The 25,605-nt window shown below is 40.8% G+C and overlaps 1 protein-coding gene across 1 annotated transcript in view; it reads right to left on the bottom strand.

The window, feature by feature from the left end:
* DLGAP1 (DLG associated protein 1) overlaps positions 1-25,605 on the bottom strand; it is a 233,548-nt gene that overhangs the window by 37,361 nt on the left and 170,582 nt on the right. The window lies entirely within an intron of this gene.

Here is a 25,605-nt window from a genome sequence, read left to right as displayed (position 1 = left end):
AGAAGAGACCAACCCTGCTCTCGCTGTAAGCACCTTTCAGATATTGGAAGAAAGCAATAAGGTCTCCCCTCAGCTTCCTTTTCCCCAGACTGAACATCCCCAGTTCCTTCAATCTCTCCTCATAGGTCATATTCTCCAAGCCCTTCACAAGCCTTGTTGCCCTTCTTTGGACCTGCTCCAGCACCTCAATGTCCTTTCAATGTCCTTTCTGTACTGAGGTACCCTTTTTTTTTTTTCTTCCCTTTCTACCCTCCTCACTGCAATTTATTTTAAAATAAGTCAGTTTAGTGACAGTGGGAGTTTTAAAACTTGTCAACAGGATCCCAAAACCCTGATGATTGAATTTATGTTATACCACACTAATGGAAAAAAGTCAGAGCTTATTATACATGATTTTAACAAGAACAAAGTGGCATTGCCACAGTGAAAGGTGAATGTGAGTAAAGTTTTCTCTCCCAGACGTATGTAGGATTTCTCTTTCAATTACAATTTCGTTTAGCTAAAGATCTCATAATCAGTGTTCATGATCTCAGACTGGAATAGAACTCCCTTCTCTCTAGCTCCTAGACTACACAATAATTCTATCATTTCTTACTTTACATAATTGTAAAAAATTAAAGATGCATTTTATGCAGGCTTAGTTAAAAGGTAAATCCAGGCCACCTACTTAATACACAAAAAGAGAAAGTAAACGCAGCAACATGAGTTTTGATACTTCAAAGTATTCAGACCTTTTGAATCTCTCCACTACAGAAATGCTTTCTGAAGATCACAAGGCCAATACCTGATCTCTGCAAATGCCAACAAAGCTAATCCACAAATCCATACAATCTCACATGCACATAGCAAATCCTCCACAACACTAAGTGCACAAGATGCAGGAAAGAGGCTGGGTCAAATTTTTAACCAATGATTCAATTTTTATGTTCCCTCCCTACCATTTTCTGCCCAAATCTAAAATGTCGTCTTAATTATTCTCCTAATAAGCCCCATATATTGCACACATCCATTCCTCCTATATACAGGATTTCTTTTGCAATCAAAATCTCAGCCTCAGAGACTTCGCTGGCTCACTGTGAATTTGAAGGTCATCTCTGATGGAACATGCCCCTGAAGACATATGGGACGCAAAAGAAAGGGACAGAATCAGGTCTGAATTCTCATAACCAAAGTGATTGGTGGAAAAAAGAGACAAACTGATGCAAATAACTGAGCATGCTGTGTGAAAACAAGGATGTTCAGCAGAGCAACAGACAACCTGCTATAGAATCATAGCATTGCTCAGGTTGGAAAAGACTATAATGGCTCAGCTTGCTCTGTTCAGCTATACCCCTATTATTTTGCTTGCAAAACTTCTTATGATCTCAATTTCTCTTTGCATGGATGTTTGAAGAATGGCTCTCTTAATAGTAGCAGCTTTAAGAGAGTGGATAACTTTGTTGAGAACGTGTTTTATTCATTAACTGTTATTCACATCAAATTACAGAATCCAAACAGTATCACTGTCAAACACCAATCACCCAGCACAAAAAACCCAAACAATTAAAAGGTACAGATGATGAATTATCCACATGCCAGCATCTGCTTTTTATGAATTGTCCGTGAACAAATGATAAACAAATGCATGTGCAAAAATGAAGAGTGTACATAAACACCTTGGGAACTGGGAAAATTATATATTTGAGATTAATATCAGTTCTGGTTATTAAATCAGTCATCCCTTACTTCTAGCAATATAAATATCCTTTATTTTTTTAACCGTAAGGGATCTAAGAGGCTATGCAGGCTGTGCCTAGCTGTAGGTCACAGTGGTATCATCCACAGCTAAACTGTGCCCAAAGAAACATTTCAGGTTACTTGGACATTTCTCATAAGAGCTATCATTCCACAATAATTTTGCATTTTTGAAGTGTTTTAAGCTGAATCAATGCATCCCGCTTCAATCTGGGACTAAGGTTATCCACATTAAGAGTTATTCTGGAAAAACAACTCAGTACTTCTGGAGAAGTTGGAAACTTAGAGAAGACTGGCTTAGAGAGAAGGTTGCTGCACACTGAACCTGTAGTCTCCTTCCATGACTTTTTTTTTTTTTGCTTTGGAGTCTATCAAGGTGTCAGGTAGGTCTCTTCAACTGCTAAAGTCTAGCAAGGGTGTTAAAGACTATTCAAGGTGTTTTTGCTGAATAACTTAGTTGTAGAAAACAGCAACAAAAATGTCTGCATGAACTCATCTTGGCCTAACAAGTCTCAGGGCACAGCCTTCCTTTCCTGCAGAACTATTAGCAAAATGTCAACAATCAGATTTTAATAATTTCAAAGGCAGTTTATTACATCTATAATGTCATTCTTTTGTGTATAAAATTACTGCCCAAACTATGTACACCAGGAGTGAAATCTACTCATAAAATAAAAAAGGTATTTCTTACAATTTTGCTAAATTTAGTGCTTAGGACAGTGGCTGAGTCCTATTTTCTTTGTTACCCTATTCAGTTGACTTTTCTATACATGCCTTGAACGTGCTATTTATTAACAGCCAAGTAGGCCACTGCAGCAGTTTTCTTTGAGACCAAGAACCTGCTGGTTTGACCTGTTTCTCAAGAGAGAAGTGTCATCTAAACAGGACAAAGTTGTTTTTTTTTTTTATTATTTTTTCTCCCTATTTTCTTCTTCTGAGCACTTTTCTTTTAATCCCATAAAGCAAAAGGTCACTGTTCTAGAGAATCTTTTTTCTTTAAAAAAAATCCATACATAATTAAAGAAAATATGTAGAAACATTTTTCTTTATATTATACACTGTTTATGTTCTTCATTTCATACCTTGCCAGAATGGCCTCTAGTCCTTCAGGATGGAAAGCAACATTTGTTGTAATTTCTTAGTATTTCACACAAAGAGCTTTTCAGTTTAAAAGTGTGCTGCTCTGAAATGCTCAAGACTTTTTTTTCCCCCATCACTTCCGGTAAAAATAAGACCTTCTAGATCATTGTATTAAGCCTCATTAAGGAGAAGTTAGCCAGTTATACCCATTCCCCCTCTCTGCAAATTAGATGTTGTCAAAAGAAAAAAATGATTTTAAGAAGATACTTTTCATATCCTTCAAGACTGCTGCATGCCACTTACTGATCTTCATGGAGAACTTGGCTTGCAGTGAGCTTCCACAGCCTATCACGTGTAAAATTCATCCTACATGATGACTTAAGCATCAGTTACATCATTAACACACTCCTGTCTGCAGAATATTTTTTTTTTTTCGCACTTTGCCAGATGAGACAGAAACAAGATGAATTGTTACTGTGCATATGCAGTTTTCTAATAAAAAAAACACAGGCATTGTTATTCTTGGAAATGCATTTGGAAAATCTTACTCTACCTGTGTTGTATGCAATAGGATGACAGGTAGGCGAGGCACTGCAAAGTGTATGTGGTGTAAGAACGTGTAGTTAACAGGTACAATAAATACCTGTGTGCACATTCTTGTCTGAACACATAAATAGTGCCACCCACGCATACACATACAAAGCTATGTCTTACGAGAAGTGGCTGAGGGAACTGGGATTGTTCAGTCTGGAAAAGAGGAGGTTCCAGGGAGACCTTATTGCCCTCTACAACTGCCTGAAAGGAGGTTGTAGCGTGGGGATTGGCCTCTTCTCACAGGTAACTGCAAAAGGACAAGAGGTAATAGTCTCAAGTTGTGCCAGGGGAGGTTCAGGTTGGATATCAAGAAAAATTTCTCAGAAAGAGTGGTTGGGCACAGGCTGCCCAGGGAGGTAGTGGAATCATCATCATCTCTGGAGGTGATCAAGAACCATGTAGATGTGGCACTGAGGAACATGAATTAGTAGACATGGTGGGGATGGGTTGATGGTTGGACTAAGCGATTTTATTAGTCTTTCTGACCTCAATGATTCTATGATTTTATGTTCAAATGTACAGCTAGTGGAAGGAGGGACAGGGTAACCAGGGGGAAAGTATAGGGATACTGTTAGGCTGTATAGAGATGGGGTCAAGAAGGACAAGGTCCAACTGAAACTCAACAGAGCATGGGGTGAAAAGAAATATAAGAAAGGCTTTTATAGTTAATAGCACCAGGTGTCCTACAGCTTTGTCAAAGACAAAAATCTTCAGCTCACTTGCACAAACCTGCATGCTATGAGCTAAAAAAAAAATCCTGCTTATGAACAAAATAATATGCATTATTTCACTGCTCATTCTAGCACCAACCTTATAATTACTTCCTTCTCAGCAGTGTCCCACATCCCTCTTGAGCTGTGAATTACAAGCTTTCAACATAAGGGATACTAGTCTCGTGGCATGATTAGATTACCATTTCCACAGGTTGCCAATGCAGAAGAATAGCTCATGTAAGGATGAATAGATTCATTACTTGAAGATAATTTTATTTACATTTCAGACTATCATCTATGTCTAACAGATGAAAAAGAACAGGAATTCTATGCATGTCAGCTTCCCTTAGAAAATAAACCCAAACCTCTGTTTTTTCTGCCCTGGAATTTGAAGGTATGTAGATTTGGGGTTTTTGTCTGCCTGCTCAAAAGACAGCTGTTGTTTGCAGAGTGCAGATACAGACCTGTTCTCTGCTGAAGACTGAATGTGTTAGTCACTAAGAAGCATAATGAAAAGTAACCATCTTCTGTTCTTTATAGCGCAGTCTTGGAGAAGAGAAGGACACCCACACGTCATTTTTTGATGTGCTATTAAATAGAATCCAAAGATTATAAATATAATATTAAGCATTTAGAGATTTAAAAGGTAATTTGCATGGAGTAACTATTTCCTTTCGGAATTCAGAAGAACATAATAGCTTTGATTGAGCAGCCTGGTCTAGTGGTTGGCGACCCTGCACATAGCAGGCAGCTTGAAACTAAATGATCATTGTCCTTTTCAAACCAGGCCATTATATGATTCTACGATTCTCTGATATGATTGACATCTGCAGGTTATGCATAGCATGAAAATGTTAACTATGAATGTTCAGAAATGCACAGAGCTGGATCAGCAGTGCTTCAATGACACCTGTCTTGGTAATGCAGAGCATCCTTTGCTCTGCTCAATGGGTTTCACAGTTGCCTTATGACCCACACAGAACTCCAAAGAAGTTGGGGGAAATTCATGACTCCTTCTGTCCTCATGTTTGTAGATGAAATTCCTACCACTCATCTGTGGCCTACTCAGTGCTCTTATCATCAGCGTTTTAACTCCCTGGTTTATGATTTTATTACTTTAATATGGTCTCCAGACCATCTGCAACCACCTACCAGGCCTGGCAGTTCACACAGTTTGGGAAATCTACTCCTCTTTAGTTATTACATTAAAACCTTATTAAAGAGGTGAATCTAAACAACTTCAGACACATTCAAGGAGAACCACAGATTTCTTCTTGACATGCATCATTATGCAGTAAAAGAACATTCAGTGAAACACGGGGATATTTATTATTCAACAGATTACACTCCATTACAGCTTAAACTAGTTGAAAAAAAAAAGGACTGTGTTATTTAATTAATGATGGTTTGCAAATTGCATCTAGGGAGAGAACTGCTGCCTTTTCAGCTATTGTCAGACCACACAGCCACGTGAGCACTCCTCATAGGAATGCCTCTCCCCGCTCTCACTCACGTCTTTCTCCTAACTTTGTACTGACTGCTCCTGAATGGTTTTGCATTCAAACAAGCATCTAAGCAAGCAAAAACATGCTGCCTGAGAAAAAACAAACCCTTTACCTCAAAGTGCCCACGTCTCTCTCTGCATAGGACAACTATTCACTACATCTTCTCCCATGGCTTTTCTCCAGACTTCCTGCCTCCTCCCTAGTTCTGCTTCACATTGCAGCCCTTCTGATGCTCCTTCCTATTCACTCAGTGTTCCGCAAGCTGTACAATCACAGCTGAGTTCATCCTTCCTTACAAACTCTTGGGACGCTATATTTCTGTCTGAGAGTTCAGCGTATACCCCTTTCTTTTTGCTCTGATTTTCTGAGTTAACAACAGAAATTGACCTTATGGGATCACTGCAGTGCATTGTGAATGATGTATTGAACGCTATTTCCCTGTCTGCTGTGGGTAAGTTCAACAGTGCTGCTTGCAACATCCATCGTCAGAGGGCTTGTAGTATTTGCAGAGCCAGCCAGTGTGATCCAGCTCACCAGAAAGAAGCTATTCAGTTTCAGTGAAAAATAATGATTTCTCATTTTTTTTAAAATGCTCCTGGCAAAAAGCTTATGGTAGCTCCTCTCTCTCCTACCCTGCCTCAAAACCTCTTAAAAGCACATTCTATATTCTTTCATGGGTTCAATGTGTGCTTAAAGTGCAATGCTAAGAACCAAGGGAGATTCAAAAGTATGCCCCAGTAGTGAGCCTACAGTCAACAAACAGACCACTATGGCCTACCTATTCTTTTTTTCCATCCACCAAAATGTACTTCATTAAAAGATGACACTAAATGAGTGATCTCAGACAATAAGTACTTTCACCTGGCTTGTGCTGGTCACCTGCTGGCATGCTTCTTTGCCCTCTGGCTTGGCCATCAAAGACCTGCAATGTTTATGTGCCTAGTCTCAGGGAGCAAGGTAGAATTCGGGTTGCCTTGACACCGTTCTCAATGTTTTGCCGCCCACCATCAGTTTAGAAAGAATCAGGTGATTTCTTGGTGTAGAAACAAATTTTTTGGTATCCAGCTCCACTGTTATTCGTCTGAGACTCGGGAACTTTTTGGGAGGTACAAACTATGCCCACATTTGAGTTACTAACATAGGTAGAGGCAGAAAATGTAAGCTAGGTACCTTCAGTTGCTGAACGTGTGAGCAAATCAGATAGACACTCAAGCAATTAGATTTGTGTCAACAGATCCTTCTGCTGATGCAAGGGCTGTTCTCTGAACTGCACCCAAAAACAAGCAAAGTTGGCTTTGAATGTTTACTTCTGAAAATTAATCATAAAATGGGATATTTTAAATGCACCAAATCTTGATTTCCTTATGGATCTGAATAATTTGCACAGACAGAAAATGTAGGAGCCTACTTTTCTTCTGCTCTCACGCCATTAAAAGTGAAACTTCTGATATTTGCATGCAGTGGGTTCCCTGTTCCCTCACATTGTCGTGTCCTGTTTATACATTACCCATCCAAGGATTATATACTTCATGCACATAATTGCTTTTGATCCTGTGGTGGAAAGAAATTTCATAAGGCAGCCAAACTTCTCCTAACCAGGTATACATCTGCAGCCTCCTGGAAGCTCACTGACAATTCACATATCCTGCAGCTGCACAATGGGTAGCATTCCTGGTGCCCCTGGGAGGTTACAGACTGCTCCCACCCCACACAACTAAATCAAAGCATTCCAAGAAACCAAAGGGACAGTCAAGTCCCTGGAATTTCAAAGCAAACATTTCTGGATGTCTGGTGTTTCAGCATCGGCCAAGTAATTTCTCCTGGTAATCACGTGCTTGCTTTAGCACAACAGGCTCATTTCTGCCTTCCATTTGATGATGGAGCAGGGCCTTGCTCCTGGCCTGACCCACATGTTGTGGAGATCAACAGAGCTACACAGGTACAAAAGGAAAAGGACCCAGATCTGGGTTGTGTACATAAAATCATTTGAGTTGGAAGGGACCCTTAAAGGCCATCTATTCCAACTCCCCTGCAGTGAACAGGGACAATTACAGCTGCATCAGGTTGCTAAGAGCCCCATCCACCGTGATCTTGAGTGTCTCCAAGGACAGGGCATTCACCACCTCTCTATCCAACCTGTTCAGTGTCACACCACCCTGACTGTAAACAGCTTCTTCCTTATATCCAATCTAAATCTTCTCTCCTTTAGTATGAAATCATAACCACGTACTAAGAAGGCACAATTATTCTTGTAGAGAAGCTCTTCAGTCTTCTGAGGAGTGTGCCTTCTGTGGAGGTGCACTGCTGGCAGTGGGAAGCCACTTCATGGGCCTTAAACAGCCCGGTCCACAAAATACCCGAGTACGAACAGAAGACAACTCTAATACAGATTTTTCACTCAAAGAATGCTAAAGCTCTTACAAACATGAAATCATAATTGACATAGCCAACATTTAATTTACTAACAGCAAAGACTCACAAAATGCTGCCCTATCCACTGGCAGAGCTCCCAGTTTGTACCAAACCTCTGACTCACAGCTTTGATAACTGAAGCTGTTAAGAGATAAGTAATTAGGCCGAGCTGTGCTGAAGTTAAATGCACCCTCTCTTGGGCCCTCTCAGGGAAGGCACCACCTATGACGGGCATGGGATGTATCACTGTACAGTTATAATGCAATACAGTATTCTGTGGACAGCTGCCAGTTGAGATAGCAAGACATGGTGGCTCTTGATGAGGCTGTTCTAATTTCCAAAGCAATGGTTCATTGGAACCTCTCCTGTGTTCCCATCCCAGCTCAGCCTCGGATCTCAGCAGATCCTTTTTTAAAAAAAGGAAAAAAACAAAACAGATACAATCTAAAAAGACTCCTTAAGAAACAATGTGAGTTTTTTTGTTTGTTTGTTTTTAAAATATGAAGAACATTCAGGACAATGTCTGAGAGAAGAGGAAGGAAGGAAGGCAGATCTAAACCTGAAACCAGGGTTCTGGACTCCACTCACCACAAAACCTAAGGACAGGTGTATTCCAAAGAATCAGAATGGCTTGGGTTGAAGGGACCTCAAGGATCATCAGGTTCTGACCCTTCTGCTGCAGTTAGGGTTGCCAACCACTAGATCAAGTACTAGATCAAGTTGCCCAGGGTCCCAAGCAACCTGGCCTTGAGCAATTCCAACGATGGGGAATCCACAACCTCTCTGGACAGCCTGTGCTAGCATCTCACCACTCTCTCAGCTAAAAAGATCCCCCTCACATCTAATAATTGTCTCACTTGAGTCATATGAGAAAGCGAAACTGCTCCTCATGTACTATTCTCACAGTCTCTATTTCTCTATTCCTAATGCTCTCAGATATTTCTACTCTGGCTTGGTCCTCTTTGTATTAAGCTTCTTTAATTGGATCACTTCCCAGGTTCTGGAACTCTTTGCTAGAGTAGTTCTTGAGAATAAAGTCACTATCCAATGAAATAAAGAGATGTTAAATTAATAAAGGATTGACTAAGAATATGGCTTCTTTGTAGTAGAAATACTTGTACAATTAACGAATATACTGATGTTATGGTATAGCAGTGTACAGTTAATGAATATACAGTTGTTATGGTATAGCAGAGAGCTTAGCTACAATGTTGTTACACCAAAGCAGGAAACAGAAATGATAGGTATACTCACCCGCATCCTGGGCTCATGTGGGAAACTCTGGTGGAGTAGATCTCCAGAAGAGATCCTTCTCTACTAGCGGTCAGCTCTTAAATAGGTCTAGGAAAGGTGGAGTCAGGCTCCACCCCTTCCAGGAGCACAGGTGAATTGCCTTCACCTGTGTTCCCATGGCTGACTCATTGCTTACCTCAGGTGACCAATTAGAGGTTCAGGCCATGATTCAGCAGTCCCCATACAGTACTGTATTATGGGAAACCACTTTTAATTAAATATGTAACAAATACATTTGCTTGTGCATCTACATTCTAGTGTTTTTTTTTTTGTTTGTTTGTTTGTTTTTAATTTTGTAACATTCCGAATCCAAATTTTGTGATCTGTAAATTTGGATTTACAGGAGCATGTCTTCTGCACTTCCTGCGCTCAGCCTTGGAAATCCCAAATGTGTGGGCACCATTTGAACTAATTTCCCCAACTCTGTTTCATTTTTGCACTCTCTAGATGTACATGTGGCTCCTAGACACATACAAAGGCCTTTGACACAGCAATATATATATCATCCTGCAGTAAATGCAAACAGGAGTCTGCTTTATCCCCTGGGTTTTTAGTCTTTTCTCTCTCTGCCCTGAGCCATGTCACATAACCTTATTTGCTTTAAAGAATAATCCTAAAAATACTTCTCAGGAACCTGGTTAATCCGGCATCACTTATGTTTCAGATATTTCAAGGAAGATCTTCAGACAACATTTAGTTAACAGCCAGTGTGTAGCTATAGACATAATTATTCCTGAAGTAAAGACCTTGAACTGAATGTGGACACGGTTTACTTTTTTTTTTTTTTTTTTTTTTCAGATAAGTCTCTAATGAAGCACGTTAGGGACTTATCCCACCCCACAAGGCATAACAGTCTGCAAAAAATGGTGAAGATTTTGGCTTCCCATTAATAATTAAGTATTTTTTCCTACCACAGCCGTAAGCACTGAGCAATTACTTTTTGTCTTCTGAGCTGTTTGCTCAGATAGATAGGTTTGCAAATAACCCTCTGCTTTTGTGGGTCTGATGCATTAAAAACAAATAAATAAATAAATAGCAAGCTATCTCTTCTTGTTCTAGAGGATGCCAAGGATAACTGCAAAAAGTTATGGATTCTGCAACAACCATCATAGGTGTTTTGTCTGCATTTTAACCACGATATTTGATATATGCCAATAAGCAGTGATATCCATTACTATTCATTTCAAAATCAAGCAGTGAATGTTCTGGAAAAAGCTTATAAACTCTGAGTCAATGCAAGAGGTTATTAAGGCCACTACTATCTAATAGACGAAGAGCTCAGGATCACTTCTGTGCTTGAGAAACACAGTTTATGTGGCTCAGCCAGGGTTTACGTTACACTGATAACAGGCCTTTCTAGTAGCAACAAACATGGTTCAGCGTTGGGATCTCAGGCATGAGGGACTCAGAGAAGAGGCAGAGTACAGCTTTGGATATTTTGAGGATGCTATTCCTACCACAATCAAAGGGGAGACGACGGCTGCTGCAAGGTGCTCTCATCAAATGCGACAGTCAGTTCACCAATGCTGCATCCCTAGAAGTTTTGAGTTTTGCTTCCCAGGCTGCTGGGCCAGCGGTGGACAATCAGCTTCCACACAGATGTTTGCAGCACCTACAATTTACATTTTCACCTTTTCTCAATATTATCTCAACCCACACCAAAACTCAACGAGAATGCACTGTTTAAAGATGTATTGGTTTTCTTTTTCTGTGAGTTTTCAGAATCAGTAACATGTTTGCGGTGCTGCTTCTTTTTCCTTTCTTTTTCCTTACTATCATCACAAACACGTTTTTGTGGTAAGAAGGAATGAGGATGGCTCCATATTTTGAATTGTGGAAGGCTATGACTGTGCCAGTGAAACTATATGAAACTATATTAAGAAGAAGCCTGGGATAAAGTGTTTCACGGAATCACAGAATGGCCCGGGTTGGAAGGGACCTCAAGGATCATGAATCTCCAATCCCCTTGCCACATGCAGGGCCACCAACCTCCACATTTAATACTAGACCAGGCTGCACAGGGCCCCATCCAGTCTGGCCTTGAACACCTCTAGGGATGGGGCATCCACAACCTCTCTGGGCAGCGTGTTCCAGCACCTCACCACTCTCATAGTAAAGAACTTGTTTATAATGAATTTACACACTGCCTACTCTATGTTCAAAGTATGCAAAAAGCTGATGTGTTTTTGTGATGCAGCATCACTCTATAATAGCTCTTATGGATCTAGGTCAGGTTTCAGCACCTGTTTATAAACTGCTCACTTCAACAATATCTTGGAATATTCAGTGTTCCTGGTGCGTTGCTGAGCATTTATACAGCTGCCTCTTCTCTCTGTTTGCTAATGAAAACTTCTGTGAAGGGCAGAAAGATTGATGATTTCAAAACACCTGCAAAAACTATCTGAGTACCTAAGAACAGAATGCTGATCTTTGAACTCTCCATGGAAAACATTTTAAAAAAGGAAAGGATGCTGCTCAAAGAGATGTTATGTTACTTTTCAGACAAAAGAGTATGCAGTGGAGATGACATTAAAGTCCCTGTTGTCAGGTTAGAATTAAAGAATTGTAGAACTGATTCTGAAATCAAACATTATACAAGGTGAAATTCAGTGGCAAAGTTAAATATGAAATAACCCCAGCATGATTACAGAAGGGCAACATAACCCTGTCCCTGCAGTGACCCATGTAATAGCTCTGTGACGGTGCTGTGATGACACGTCAGCAATCTCACGTTAAACATCCTTTAAGGGCACATTAGGTTCTCCTTTTCTCTGTGCTTCCAGGAATTTCCTTCACTCCTTGATGAACAAATTTCAGTGCCTTCTGCCCTCTCTCCCCATGTTACCTGCAAACAGCTCTGTGCCGTCCTCTTCTGACCTTCCTCCTCAGCTGACTCTTCTGGTCAGTGAAGGAACCCTTGCTATTTCAAGATACCAGTTCACTTCTTCCTGTTTTCCTTTCTCTTTTTAGCAGCAATTCCTTCACAGGAGCTTGTTCAATACAGCCACTGCATGCAAGTGCTTTTGAAGGGATGGAGTCCCACACTGAGGTTCACTGCCTCCTCTGACCCTCATTGCCTCCCCTGGGACTGCGAAAGTCCTTGTGATGGCAATGGGGCTCAGCTGGTTTCAAAAGACAGGAAGAGCTGCAGCCTAATCCATGCAACAAAATTATTTGTCCACCTTGGAAAGGAGATGCTTGGGTGTGCTGCCTGTGCTCACAATTGAAGAAAGTCCCACTTTTGCTCCTTTTTTTCTGGGGACATCACTGCAGCTCAGCTACCTTTCAGCTTTATTTCAACTCCTGCAAGAAACACACAGCCAAAGTGGCCACAGGAAAGAGACCAAGCCCCGATCCTTCCCTAGATGTCATTTGTTTTAACCCTGGCAAACACCAGACACTATCTTCATGAGGCAAGAAAGTAAAAGGAAGAGAAGACTCCCTCAGAGCCACAGCAGGAGCAGAGATGAGTGAGTGCACGCGGAGCACATCCCCCCCCTCCTTCTTGTCTTGTCATACTTCAGGATTTGAAGTTGATGCTGCACAGAAATAGTAGTGTGTTGTCTGGGACATGCTAGAACAGGAAACCCTTGCAACTGATGAACACAAGTTACTTTCTTTCAGAAACTATCTACTATGCTCTTAGATTTTCTGGGAATTTATGGACTGGGAGAATAGAACTTGTACAGCTCCTCCTTTCATCTCTTTTTCCCCTTTAATATTTTCAAATCAGAAACTTTCAGACTACGCCTCTGCTGTAAGCCAGCAAAGTCCACTCAATCAATTTACAAGAAATAAAAATAAAATTAAAAAACAACAACAACAACAACAAAAAACTTGTCTGCCTTATTTTATTCATTCAAAAGAAGAAAAAGAACTGGTGCATTGTGAATTTTTATTGTGATATTTGGGATTTCTTATCAAGTATAACAGATATAAAACACTTGAAATTAAGGTTAAATGAGAAATTAACAGCCTCACAATCCTGAATAATTCACTAAATCTTTTTTTTTTTTTCTTTTCCCTGCACAGTAAGGAGAAATTTCCAAATCTGCACTCTGTTCAGCAGCAACTGTGCCGCCCTGATACTACAGCCTCCTTTTTAAATCCAGAAAGCATAAACACTGACTAATATTACTTCTGGGAGACTTCACTTAGCATACTTTGTGTGGGAGTTTTCTAAAAGGTTACCCCAATAAATGATTTACCGAGACTGTAAAAAGATGAAGAAAGCATTGAGCTGGCTTCTCAAGACAAATGAATTTCTTCACCCACTCTCTGAAACCCTTTAAAAACTCCTCATAATGATTAACTTTCCAGAATTCTAAAATCCACTCAAGATCAGGGCCAGCAACTCCCACATGCATCTCCCAGGATAAAGATCTTGTGCGGTCTGGGACTGAATCTCACTTGGTGGATGCACGTTTGGTTTTGGCATACAGTTTTAGCTGGGTTTTCCTGCAGCATCTGCATAACGCAGACTCAAATTTTTATAATGCAACATATATTTTTTTTAACTAAACAAAACACAGAATAATGTTTTGCCTACCTTTTTATATTTGTTTTGTTAAAGCAGTTTATTTCAGGCAAAGCGGAGATGAAACCAGACTAGCAGTGGAAGGAGGAGGCAAATGTGAAGATGCCAGCATCAGTAGAGAGCAGAGATAAGGCAGACAGAAAGAAAAGGCTTTGCACACCCAGAGGGTCCCTGCCTTTTTGAAATGACAGTGCCTCACTAGGACCCCCAAGGGATTTCACAATGTGCGCAATAAAGGACTGATGGTAAGGAAGGAAAACAAATGAGAACAACAAAAAGAAAAAAATATTATGGGTATCACTACACCTCATTAGAGGTGCTTTGTGGCAATAAACAATGCTATGCATTCCTGGTGATAATGATCCTTTGGTTCACTCTGTGCCTATCCTAATTTCACCTACTGTGCTGCTGCTGTCTAATATAGGATATATAAATGAAAGATGAGTTAGGAAATTAGATTCCATTACAACAACATCAAGTGTAATAAGTAAAGCTGTGGAAAACAGCACTGTTCTTCCTTTGCTGCTTCTACATCTAGCATTTCCAGTGGTGTCCAGCACCTATCTGCAGATGTTAATAAGAAGCATTGTTTCCTATTCTATTTGTTTTACTGAAGGGGAAATTGAGGCACAGAACACCTTGCCTAAGGACACAGACCTAGCAAGCAGTTGGGCCAGTCTGCATTTGCATGCTTTCACCATTTCTGATGACTCTATATAGGATATTATAAATTAAATGCAATTTGAAGCAGACAAACCCATATGAAGGCCTCACTTCTGTACGCACTATACGTACATAGGAGAGCTTCTGCTCCCCACAGCAGCTCCTGGAAGGCTTGCAGCTTTAATAGCCCACAAAAGCTTCACACTGGGAACCAAGATCTTTTAAAACATTGCTCCCATAGCAATTTTAATTATGGCAGATCATTAGTCAGTAAACCAACACTCTGGGGCCTCTTATTGAGCAGTGAAGCCCTGGTATCCCCAGCTGCAGCTGCCACTCTGGGCTGAAGCATCTCACCATGCTCACAAAAGCAATCACAGAAACATTCTAAGAGCTGTAGCAGAGGCAGGGCATCTCCTCCACCTATTCCCACGGGGCCAAACAGCTAGCAAAACTCTGGAGGAGAAGACTTGGGGGTTGCAGTCACTGCCACAGTTCCCTTGTAGCACTGATTTGGTACCGCAGGGCTGCACATGCCTTTGATACGCAGTATAGTCATTCTGAAAGGCTATCATCCACCATCCCATCCTGTAGCTTATGGAGATCTACTGTGACCTTACAGATCCTAATGTGCCTCCCGCAGGGACTGCTGTTTCCCAGCAGGTCTTCTAGACCTTCGTGCAGTCACCAGTTTGCAGGGCTGGTGCGGAGCAGAGCTAACAGGCGGCAGCTCTGAAAGAAGGGAGTCACGGCTTTGAGAAAGAAAACCACCACCAAGCAGCCTCAAAAAAGAGCCATGCTATTTATTTTCCTGGGAGGTGAGAGGGAAGGCGTTCAAAGCATGGCTGTTATGCTGTTCTGGCACAGAAAGTGCTTTTCCAAATTGAAATCTTCCATTGGAGCGTCTTGGAAAACACTGCGTGGTTTCTAACCGCGGCTCTTTCCTTTTCTCTGGGAGGAGTGTGGGCTGCATCCCCAAGCATCTGTGCTGACTGACCCCGAGGCACGCAGGTAGCAAACCCAAACACCCTCCAAAAAGGACCTCAGGGACTGGGAGAGCAAAAGGAGAGGCTTTCTGAGGTACAGAGTGAGAAGTTGTTGTTATTTGCTGGCACGGAGGGAAGGAATGAAGGATGCTGAAAGGGTACTGGGCAGCTGCTTTCCTGTTGCTGTGGGAGCCAAGAGAAGAGCCTTTGATCTACTGAGCAGGCCTGGGCTGCCTGCCAGGGCCTGTATCCTTTCTCCAGCAGCGACAGCAGGCTTCCTTGCTCGTTCATCTCCCACCACTGAGTCAAAAAACAAATGACGTAACTCATACAGGGACCTCACTGCAACACTGCTGTTATCACTGGATCTGCAGAAAACATATGCCACAGGAGCCTCAATCTTCTTGCCCGAGACAAGGGAAAAAAAAATAAAGAAATAATCCAGAGGTCCTCTGAATTAAACCCATTGGCTCCAGAGTTATATCGCTATGTCAGCATAGCACCTTGGCCAAGCAAGTCCTTCTCCAAATTTTCTTATGCTTTAACTCTAGTGACAAGGAGCTGCAAATAGGAATATGGGTTTCTGATCTTTATCTTGAAATATGCCAACAATACAGCACTTTTTGAAGAAAGACTTATGTCAGTACTTGCATGATCTGTGGTGCTGCCTAAGAAAGGGGAACATGACAGCAGACAGGTTTTTCAACTCTGACCAGAACATAGACCATAGAATAAAAACTGAATTTAGAAATCATTGACTACTTTTGTCTTTTGGTGAACACAACAAACTTTCTTTTTCAACTAATGCTCCTAAAACCCTCCCTCTTTCTTCTACTACAGACGCTTCCTCAGTAGGGTATAATTACTTGGAAACAGGCCAGTGTGTGTTGCGGGATCTCATAGGCTGGAGTAAACCTGTGATGACAATGAGAACTGCCATCAATATTAGAGAAGTTGTTTTGCTCACTGCAATATTGCAGGAGCAGCCAAAACTCAATCAAGTCACCACTGCCACCTCCGATGGTGGTGATGTCAGTGATATCAGTCTGCTTGCTACTAGAACAAGGCAAATCACTCTCTCTGTCTCTTTTAGCTACTCTCCCACTGCCAGCGACCTCTGTCTTAGCCATTTCCCTAGTCTGATGCGGTATTCTTTGGAATTAATAACCCTTAGTGAATTTTTCTTTTCTCACTTGTACAGTTGCTTCTTGAACCAATATAGTAACATAAAAGCATCTAAGTAAATTTGCATGTGTTTTGTAAAAACAGTGAATACTCTTCCCTAGCCATGTGCAATTCAATTTTAGTCTTCTTAGCACACAAACATGCTGCCTTGTGTGTGATTCTCTCATGGCATTTTTCCTACCTACAAAGTGCAAGAAGAAAAGAAACATTTGCAGATGTGGAAACACAGTGATGTAAAATGTTTGTCAAACGGAAAAGAACAACGTGGATGTTTTCCATCTTTTAAGCTATCCACTTTGATAAAAGAAAATGCAAAATTTGTTAAAAAAGACAGTTGACACTTCATTTTTCAAGGGAACCAAAAGATGAGGCTTTTCCCACTACATTAATGCTGGAGGCTTCATTTTAACTTTGTCATCAGTTATACAGACCCAAGCTGTAGAAATGTCAGTTGAGTTTATAGGAAATTAACACAAACATAACTAGAGATAGCTCTGAAGACCAACTGGAATGATGCAGCAGACAATCTCTCTTTACTTTCTCCATGGCTACATAGAAGGTTAAGCTATGAGAAGTCATTGTGAAGATACATCAAATTTACCATGTTAGAAGGTATTAATAACCTGGAATTTGGCCCAATTGGGTGACACAAAAACCATTTTGTTGTGACAGATTTTGCTCACCGTTGACATTATGAACCTGAAGCAAATGATGACTTGGTCTTTCCTTAACCACAAAATGCATGGTTGTGGCCTCCAACAGCCACTCACCTTCTTGATAAGGCATCAGCAATGGGTGTAAGGACCTTCATTCTAGAATACAAAGCTAAGTAGCCCAAATTTGGAGATCAGAAGGAAGAAAATGCCAGTAGTTCTCCAGCTAGTAGCTCTTCTTCCTTTCCTTTTACTATGCCCATGGCTCTGGCAAATGACTTGCATGCATGGAAAAGTTCCTAAATTGGTACCAGCCAGATCTTACTTAGCATAGTGGGCTCCTGGGATGTAGAGCTGGGGCTCAGCCTGCTGGAAAACTAGCTCAGGATATAATGCTTTAGCAATCTGGTGGTAATAAAAACCAGCAGCATATCTCCTAAGCCTCTTTCCTCAGACTGCTGACAGTTCTATATGTCTAGCATGCAACTGGCAGCAGACAAAGGGAGGTAAACCTATATAGTCTAAAGTAAAAAAAAAAAAAAACACTCACTAAACCAGATGTATTGCAGCTATCATAGTTTCCACTGATTTTTTTGCACATCTTTGAGAATTGCCACTCTGAAATGCGATCAGCTGACTGGCTATAATATTTAACAAATATGTTCATGTTTATATACATCCTTAGCTTCATTTCCCACATGTATGCACTTGAAAAGCCTCATGCTTTCCAGCCTTCACCCAAACATCTGCAATCATTTAAGGAATAAAACAGTCTGCCATCTCAGCCTCGCTTGTTCAGCACACACTACAGCTGATGTCATTTTGGTATGCTGGCTTTTCAAAAGAAACAAATAGGTTTCCAGGCAAACCACATCACAGAACATGCCATGGTTATCAGTTCTAAGAGCCTCACTGGCTCAGCTGCTAGCACTGGGTTTCATCACATCTTCCTGAGGTCAGGCAGGGAAATGCTAGGCCGGCAATACACATCTGTGTGTGTACAAATAGCCTCAAACTGTTGTTCTCGCCTCAGCTGCGCCCCAAAATAATCCTCCGCAAAACAAGAGAGCTGGCAAGCAGAGGCTTGGCTGAGGACAGACTTTAATAAGAATCATGCTATGTTCTTGAGTGTGGGTGTTTTGTGTGTCATTTTGGGAATGAAAGAAAACAGACCGAATGAAACAGAGGTCGCTACTGCACTACCACCATATTACGAAAAGGCTCCTCAAACTTATTTACAGTAGTGCATTCTGATGCTTTTTGTCTCTACTCTGGCCCACACCAGAGCAAAGGTGGAAAATTAACTCCCAAAAGATCCTAGAGAGTGGGAGTAGGACTGGATGCAGGAAGAACTACTTAGACCTTCACTTTTCTAATCCAGCAAAAAAGGCTAGACGTATTTTGGGTCTCCATAAGACCGTGCATGGATCTGAGTGCCAGTGAGTGGACAGATTAGACTGGACATAACAGAGACAAAGCAGAACCACCTCCGGGGCTGCTCTCAGCTAGCCTGGATGTACTTTTGGTTAGCAGCTTGCGGTGCATCCTACGCTGATGCTTATGCAACTTTTCTGATGCAAATTCTGATGCAAAAATGAAATGAGAGAGTTCTAGTAGCAAGGCTGAGAGCATGCTTACAGCTCAGCATTGGAGGGTATTGATTAAACGCTTTGCTGACTAAGCCTGACAAGGCAGCAGTGATAAAATTACATCAGGCTCTAAGTCAGTCTCCAGACAGGTAAACTTTCCACCCAAACATCCTTCATTAAAATTGGAGAAATAAACTGGTCAGGCGACATGAAGGAATGCTGAGTTTGGGATTAATATGTAAACTGTTGGGAATAAGATGCCACACTACCTTGAAAATGGTTTTGAACCTAGCTGAGTTAGGGAAAATATGGTATAGATTATTTGATGCAGATGAGATATATTTTTGAAAGGCCACAATATCAAATCAAGTGTCCTAAGAGCTCTACGTAAAAAGGTATGACATGAATAAAGGAAATGTAGAAGTTGGCTGCACATATGTCTCATATGTGATTCGAAAGTTTCACTCCGCAAGAGCTTGTCTTCCTTGTCTGCATTCTGTAGGCATGCCACATGCTGCTAAGACTGAGGTTTGTGCTATTGTAGAAAATGAGCTCTTAGTGTTGTTTAATGTAGGAAATCAAAACCATGGATTTCTAACGATCTGTTATTAAAAAGGAAATGTAAGAGCATCTCAAGCCATATTTTCACAAGAGCACTCCGACCTTTTTATCCTTGTTCTTGTTTGCTCTTGTCCCCATGTGAGATTTCTTTTCACAGATACAGATCCTGAAAGATCCTAGTGAGAAGTGATTCTTCACATTATGAATGCCTAGCTTGCTGTCTGTACCTGCTGCCTGACAAAACCTTCTGAGGTCTAATGATCATCTATTGTGATGATTACATTTGAATGTAAGACCTTCTTGGCACTGCAAATAACTGCATGTAGTGGCTTTGTTTTAAATAGAAACAATTGCCCCAACAGTTCAGAAGCCTTGTCCTTTCTGCAAGCATGCTTATCTGATGAATAAATTCACATATACATGCATGTAACTTCTCTTTGCTCATGCCTCATCTAACGGTATCATATCACTATTCCTTTCTGACTTGAGATGCTGTCAATTGTGGGTGAGATGGTTGTGTTTGCTGATGGCTGTGGTGATGCAGTAAGCATCAACCTTTGTATCTGTTAACAAAGAATAAAGGGAGTCTGGCTTCCCTCAAACCTGGAAGAATCAGACAATATGAGAAAGACTTCTGTCTTGCAAATTTAAGCTGTTAATAGCACATATTTTAACTAAAAATAGTCACTCCATACTGCTTCCCCTTCCCTAGTGCCGTGTCTGGAGATTTTTTGTGCTATATCTGGCTTTTTTGATGTACCTATGAGCATTTCTGTTGTTTATGTCATGCACCAACAGATAAAGCTTACAGACCAGTGCCCTGGCTCCTGTGTCTGCTGTTCACCACATTTTTGTTTTGGGTGATGTCAGCATATTGCTTTCAGCTTGTTTTGAATATCATTACCCAACAGAGGACCACAGCTAAACCCATGATCTGCTGTGCAGATTCTCCCTATTCCTCAGCAAATTGATATCCATCAAACTGGGCAGGAGGATTCATCATAAAAGATATTTTACGAATGTATTATTTTTCTTCATCACAATGCTACAGTACTGCTGCAGAAGAAACACCTGCCCTATTGAGGAGTTGTGGGCAAATCACACAGAAATGTTTTAATCTCACATGGAAATGTCAAATAGAAACGTTTAAATGTCTGTGGCGATGATGTCCCCAATGAAATGGTTGTTTACTCATTTCATGCCCTCTCTGAACATGCCCTAAGACCAAGGTTTTATGATAATTGTACTCCATGGTAGCACCAATGCAGCTACTGGAACCACTTCCTGCCCATTCTGCAGTACAACATCCCTACTGGTACCAAAGCACATCTGTGGGATGTTGCCATCAGCCAGATCAGGTACATGACTCACATGACTGATTTTACATTCAGGCTGTTTTCCTTTTCCTTCCCTGATTTTTTTTTTTTTTAAAGCCAGATTCATGGCTCTGCTTTAGAGAATAGCCATATCAGCAGAGCTGGAGGGAGCAATAAGCTGTGAAACAGGGACATGGTATGACAGTGCTGCTTCTGAAGACAGTGTGCTGTCAGTACAAACTAACTTGAAGAGCGTGGAGCAGTCCCTGTCTTTCCACTGGCTACAAAAACAACCTCAGGAAATTTACTTTCCTAAGGTGAAGTTGGCCTTCATGTACAACCCTTATTTCTTTCCACATTCTGTGTAGACTGAAGTCTCTATGCTGATGTATATCTTCAGAATTAGGAGCAATGTATTACTTTATAACTAGGGTATCAGCCTCTAAGTCCCAGTAACACTAGCATTTATACAGATTTACATAAGCAAACCTACTTAATCATCTGGTCTGCAAAAGGTTTCTGTGATTTTTATCAGGTACCCATCCACACCATTAATTGCCCAAATACATTTCTCCTCCCGTATGTTTGTGTTGGTGTAATTAAAATGAGAATTTGATTATATTTCTCTGAGGGTTCTTTTTACCTATTGAAAGAAAAAGATTTACTGCCTGCTAATTTGTGTATGGGTCTGACTTAATGAAACAACAATTAAACATCCACCTCTACTAACACCCACCTCTAATAATCTTTTAACAAGATCTCTACAGTGCAAGTCAACAACCTGAATGTATGTTCTTCTGCATTCACCATTATAACAGTTCCAAGAGACTCTTTTTATGATGGTGAGCTCTATAAAGCCGACACACCTAAAAGAAAATAGGTTGGTCTCTGTAACAGCTCACACAGCTGCAATAAAACTGTCAGAATTATTAACCGTGTTGTGGAATCCTTCAGTGTGTGGCAGCATCTTGGGAGCAGGGGAATACAACTGAACTTCAGGCTCCACCTGGATTTACTTTGATATTTGTAAATGAAGTATCTTCTCAAACGCAACTTTACAGAATACTCTTTTCAGAATAGAACAGAACTTCAAAATCTTTTCTGCTGAAAAGACAACAGGATTGTGTAAGGAACTTCTCTTTGCTTTCTAATCTACAGGTGAAACTTGGTGTATTGGCTATGCAAAGGGAAGCACCATGTAAATAATAGCAACTGAGAGCAGCCAGTGCAGAAACATTAATTACACGAGGAGAAAAAGCAGTGAGCGAGGTTCAGTTTTAGTTCATTGTCTTGGAAGTTCAGCTGCAAACTAGAAGCTTCCCATCTGCCCCAGCACTGTGCAGATTATAATGGAGTTCAGTTAGTTTGTTCATCAAAATGCTCTTCTAAAAAATACTGGCACAGATTCACCTTGGAGCTGTCTGTTTTCTTTGTATCAATTACTGAAAATCAAGATGCTGTGAGAGCCTCTACGCGAAGAGCCCAGTGGATTCATCTTTCCTGCCTTGGGCCAGCTGAGGTTTTGTGGGCAGCAGGCACACAGTCAGAACACAGGCCTAGCTGCTAGGAGGGCAGAGGCATAGCCATGGCATGCTGCAGGTGAAGTGCAAGGGATGCTGACACTCACCTGGAGGCTCACAGAGAGGTATGTGTCAGCTTTGTGCCTTCTGGGTTAAGACTTATGTGGTGTAAGGATCCTTTGAGGACACGGGACAACGCTGAAGAACAGTGGCGTTCTTCAGCTGTTTGAGATCTACCTGTAAGATCTGACATGTTGCAGAGAACAGCTCTGCAAATTATTCTTGGTTTGTTTTTTATTTTTTTTATTCCTAGGAAGAAATATATAGAATGCTTGATAGAAATATATATGGCACCGTTAAAGTCCCAAAACTTTAGAATTCCAATGAAAAGATATTCCACTGGCTTCTTTCCCACCTGCATACCTAGATTTACTTCCAAAGCAAGTCAAGGCAGCTGAAGAAATGGCTGCATCCTGGCACTTTCCAGCTCAAAGAACTTCTCTGGTTATGACATGGACACTGCGTATGAGGTGGGACACGTGTGAATGAATGTCAGGAAAAGACTCATTTAATAAGCTGGTGAAAATGCTAATTTCTTATTTCCTACTCATCTGGCTCTGGGCTCTGAAAAGTGAGCCCTTAGCACTGAAAAATTATTAGGCTGTGGGTGTGGGGAAGTTGTGATGTCACCATCTCTGGAGGTGTTCAAGAAATATGTGGATGTGGCACTGAGGGACATGGTTAGTAGCTGTGATGGTGAAAGGCTGATGGTTGGACATGATGATCTTGCTGGTCTTTTCCAATCTTAATGATTCTGTGATTCTACATGTAGCAACTTCCTGGTACAAAACATATGTTAGAATAAACACAGAAAAAAGATGAGGAATGCAGAGTCTTCCAAATGTCACTAGAATTGATAGTTTCACCATTTACAATTTCATCTGCACTTTTTCTTCTGTTTAGAAATAGTTGTGCTATTTGAAAGCACTGCATCCGGAGGCATTCCTCTGGCAGCTCTGCAGTAGAGCAATAACTCCCTCTGGTGTTTGCCTGTTCTTGTTACTTCCTCAGCTACAGCATCCTGCAAGATTACATGTGTGCTGCATGTAGTGTTTCCTCGTTACTTCACACTGTGACCAGGAAGGATGGTGCGTGCCAGGCAGACACTGGTCCCACGTCACTCCCATTTACAGGTGAATATCACCTGGATACCGGAAAGTGAACTGTCAAAGTGCTGCTAAGTGGCTTGCTCTGCCAAAGGCTCGTTAACGTACTCCCTGCCTTTATTTAATTACACTAACAGTAGGCTTATTGCAATGTGTCTCGATGCTTTATTTGATGAATACTAGAACTTACCAACACGATCCTGAGTGAGCCAGGGTGCATGTAAGGGATATGGCAAATGGCTGGCTGTGAGATCAGAGTTAATGAATTACTGCACTCTGCTCTTGGGACAGACAATGTGGGACTGTCATTCAGTTGCAACGTATTTACAGGACTGCTTTCACAGCTTCAAAGCTTAAATCTGACCTACAAGTGAGTTTCAAGCTGAATCTGCATGCAGAGGAAGCAAAATGAGATGCAAGACAAACTGTTGTCCTTAAGGTTAAACCACTACCCATCCAATTCCACAGTAATGCTGATCGTTGATTTTTAATATAAAATTTACAAGAAAATATAAACTGTTAATTTTAAAAATATCATATAGTAATTTATAAATAAACTTCCAAATGTTTTTTTTTCCGGAGTTTTGCTGTAATCAGTTGAAGAAAGAAAATCTACAAGATGTGAGGAAGGAAATGAAATGTTTGAGATATGCTTTTTGCAAAACAGAAGAGGCTATTTTGTTGGGCAGTTTAATAGGAGCTCTTTCTGGAGAATCATAGAATCATTCAGTTGATTGTTCCCCCAACCAACACTGAGGCTTTTTACATTTGACCTAAATGTCCAGAGGGATTTTTGTCTTCTTCAGCATATCACAGAACAGGATTCTATAAGCTGATTATTGTTGTTGTTAATTCACTTCTAAATGCAAACACATCTTTGCATATTTCAAGCACAATATGGAGCTGAAATCAGAAAAATTAAGAGAGTCTGTCTTTAGAAAGCTCCCACTAAATCCTGGCTTTCTGGCACCCTGATCTTTGTTACAAATAACCCTGTGGCATAAGGCTCCCCAGCCTTGTATTACACAAAATGTGTAACTATAGTACACCTTTCATGTAAAGCAACTCCCTTTTAATGTGCAGTAATCTGTTATTCTCTTTGTCTCTCAGATAGTAATCCACTTGCATGTGGTAATCCTCAAAATCACATATGCTCTTTAAAGCTCCTCTTTTGGAAATTATTCATATCCATTTTTTTTTCTTTTTTTTTTTTTTCTGGGCATTTTCTGGGCAACAAAATCCCCAAAGCTTTTTCGTCTGTCTTGGATCAGCCAGAATTTTTTGAGTTCCGGCTTCATTGCTAGGCTGGAAGTGGGTCAACAAATGAGCAGTTTCTAGTCATCCAGCAGAACTGTAGCATGCCCGCTTTTTGTTTGGCCAAGACAGAGGCACAGGCTTTATGAGAGAGTTAACAGGAAACAAGTAAAATGACATTTTCTATTTGGGTCAGAGAACAGAGAATTAGAGAAAAAAATAGATTTGGTTATCTAGAATGATTTAAAAATATATCCTCTTGTTCTACTGAAACAAGCTGGTAACAAAGAAAATTCTCACAACAGCAGTAACAATCCAGCCCACATGCACCTGGACCTTTACAAGCATGCTAACAGCTACTCAAAGCTTCATTATTGCAAGATGAAGCCTTTTAAAATATTGCTACCTTAAGTCAGAGGCAGGGCATTTATAACAAGGTTTTAATGAGAGAAGCATGTTTATTTAAATGACTTCATCATGAAAGTAGGTGAATCTCATCAGGTCAAATGTAAGATCTTAAGTGATATAAGTTGCATTAATTGCAGGACATGAAGAGTATTATCCTTAGAGTTCAAAAGATCCTCTTCTTTGCTAATAAATGTGCCATAAGCAATTGATAGCAAGCTAGATAGAGTACAGCTTTCAGTGATACAGCAGCACAACTTGCTGATCTGATCATCTCATCTTGCTTGTCCAAGCCAAGCTGGCTTGTGTTAACTTACTGAAAAGGCCAAGCTCTGAAATTTCTCCAAGTTCATCTTTTACAGAGGTCAGAGTCTACTGCCAGCAGGGCAGATCCTGGATGCACTGCTAAGGCTTAGGGGTGTTGGAGCAGATCCAAAGG

Source organism: Meleagris gallopavo, chromosome 3 (assembly GCF_905368555.1).
Source record: "Meleagris gallopavo chromosome 3, MGAL_WU_HG_1.1, whole genome shotgun sequence".
Lineage (NCBI taxonomy): Eukaryota > Metazoa > Chordata > Aves > Galliformes > Phasianidae > Meleagris > Meleagris gallopavo.
This window is presented reverse-complemented; position numbering and strand designations above follow the sequence as displayed.